Source organism: Mus caroli, unplaced genomic scaffold (genome assembly GCF_978045245.1).
Source record: "Mus caroli unplaced genomic scaffold, Mus_caroli_1 scaffold_3, whole genome shotgun sequence".
In the NCBI taxonomy this organism is placed as follows: domain Eukaryota; kingdom Metazoa; phylum Chordata; class Mammalia; order Rodentia; family Muridae; genus Mus; species Mus caroli.
The window spans coordinates 81851489-81854382 of NW_028227258.1; the positions used below are offsets into that span (position 1 = coordinate 81851489).

The following is a 2894-nucleotide window of genomic DNA, read 5'->3' on the forward strand; positions in this document are numbered from 1 at the left end:
GAAGGTGAATATCTCACAGGGCCCAAACCCTTGGTAGAGAACTACAGGCAACTAAGGGCTACACAGTTGGGAAAAATAATCTTACCCAAAGAAGAACACAACAATTGGTTACCCAAATCAAGTGCTTAGCCCTGAAATCACATACTTAATCAGATAACATTGTGCAGACTCAAGATTATACATTTATATATTAAGAACATGGGAAAGGGTGAAATCACATGATTGTATTTTAATAAAAAGTAAAAGAAGTTGAGCCTAGTGTTTAATTTTTAATTACTCAGAGCATTCATTCAATGAAAACTTTGGGAACATGTTCTCTTGAGCTTCTTTTCTTCCAGGCCCTAGGGACATGGGTTTACTCCACTCCACGACTCTACCATGATGTGCTGTCAGAAAACCACTTGATCATGAATATGTTATACCATAAGTCAAAATAAATCTTTGCTCTTTTTTGCATGTTAATTTTTAAAATTGTTTTATTTATTTACATTCTGAATATGGCCCCTATTCCCAGTCCTGCCTCCAAGAGTTCTTCACATACCCCCTTTGCCTCTGAGAAGGTACTCAATCCCTATATCTTTTCATAGCAACAGAAAGCCTTCTAACACAAACATTAAGCCAAGTCATATCAATATGTGTCTAAAAATATAAAGTAGTTATAAAATCATACTTGACATGTATAGTTTTGTCTTGGTTCTTGTTGATGTTAGATGCCATTTCTCTTCCTGAGCAATCATTTAATTATATAATGAAATGAGCAAATGATTTCGGAAAACTTACTTCTACCCCCACTTAATACAAACTGCTTTATCAACCTCAAATGTGAACATAGAGGGTGAAAAGATGGAACATAGAGAGAAGGGAAGTGTGGCTAAGAGTAAACTTCTCAGAGCCTGAGATAGAAGGACAACCAAACCCATCAGATAAGGATGCTGAGCACAGGCTCCTTTCTGATGGAAACAAACTGCCAACCCATTCCTTCCCACATACCTCATTGCATTTTCATTACCTCAGTTCTTTTTCCTATGATGCCTTTTAGAGCTGTGAGTGTACACTTGTTCTATTTAAAACTCCAGGCATTCGAAATTATCTTTTAGATATCTTCCTGACATTTGAAAGTTGAAAGCCTTACCCTTCCAAAGAGCAAAGGAAGACATAATGAGTCCTGTATGTTTTCTTTGACGTCTATTTGTCTGTGTCCTGTCATTTTTCCTACTGTCATTTGTCCTATATTCAACTTTTCCAAGTCAGGATTGCAGAAATCCTCAAATTTGCTTTAATTCCTCACTTCTCAAATTATCTCTCTATATTTACTCTGGGCTTGGCTGCCTGTCAGAACTAACACAGATGTGGTTCCTAGTCATAGCTCTTTAGGGAAAGCAAATTTCTAAACATATTAAATACCTTACCTTTTCTTGGCTTCCTTTAAGTTCAAGCAAATATTGAGCTAATAATTGAGCACAGATGCTGAACTGACAACCAGACAGATGCGCAAAGAAATTGTTAATTCTATCATTGAACCTCTCTGCACTCTGATGGCTGTCAGTGTGAGGGAGCCCACAATGGATTGTTTCAACACATTGTTCATTTCTCTTTTTAAAATTAATTATTTTAAATTAGAATACAAAGCATACAATGCAATTTGTGTCACTTTCCTGCATATATGTATCATTGTACTTGGCTTCTATTTGTCTTCCTCAACACTGTCCTTCCTATCTTTCCATCTCCCGTATTGATGGTCCCCTTCCAAGCTTTATCTTCTTCTTTTTGGCATTCATGTTAAATTATTCTACTGCCCCCTGTTATCCACCACGCCAACTTCTCTTTTTATGTCTTCCTCTCTCTCATTTCTTGTTTTGCGTTTTAAGTCTTAAACGTACACCACACACACACACACACACACACACACATACACACACAAACACACAAGCATATAAATATATATATGTATATATATATACATATATGCATATATATATAATTTAAAACTGTTCAGCATATAAGAATGGGTATGTTGTTTTGTCTTTGTCTTTCACCTTACTTCATTTAACATTAAGGTCTCTATCTGCAACTGCCCGTTTTAATTCATTTCTCTAATGGTAAAACTGGAATTTAAGCATGGTAGTATGGTTTTGCATTTCAGTAGAATCATGACCCAAGTCACATCTGTCTACAAGCCTTCAGGAAAGAATGGAGATAAAGCTCCTTATCCTTAACAGTCAAGGAAGAACACTCACACATTTCTATAGCAATTAAAGAACAGAGAGATTAAAACTAACTGCACGTATTTTGAAATATTTAATGTTAATTTCCAGTGCTTAAAACCACTAATATACATGAGAAAAAATTGAGGATATAAGAATAACTAGTGCCCCCCCCCATACTCTGGCAATGGGCAAATGACATTTTGTCATTGGTGGTGATTTTATATTAGTCAGGGACAGAGCAGATGGCAGTCCTTTGTTCATCCTAGCCTGATGCCTGGCTTGGTGGCCCAAGCTGTTTTATGCCTAGGACATATCAAATCAAATCAAATTCAAGCATCACAGTGTGGGAGGAGGAAGACAGAGACCATGTGGACCACCATGTCACCCAAAATGGCACAGTCCAGATATCGACACCCATGTGCCACCACACCCTGAAGCAACACTGTTGGAGAATGTCACCCAGGATGTGCCAACCTCATGGCTACTCTGCAGCAGGAGCAACCACAATATGTCAGTATGTGGTAGACAGATGGAAAAGAAAGAGAAATTAGACAACTTGAGTATTATGAAGAAAGATGGAACTGGAGACTCAAGAGTAGAGAGGAGTAGCCTGCTGTGAGTGGCCAACCCTGCCACCTGGGCCATGGTGGGATCCCAGCCTAAGTTGCTACTGAGGGCCATGTCTAG

The 2894-nt window shown here is 38.0% G+C and overlaps 1 non-coding gene across 1 annotated transcript; it reads left to right on the top strand.

The window, feature by feature from the left end:
• Positions 1–2381: 2381 nt before the first annotated feature.
• LOC115030735 (small nucleolar RNA SNORA48) lies at positions 2382–2523 on the top strand. The gene has a single exon (XR_003836331.1). It is a non-coding gene; the product is annotated as a small nucleolar RNA SNORA48 (small nucleolar RNA).
• The last annotated feature ends 371 nt before the right edge of the window (positions 2524–2894 follow it).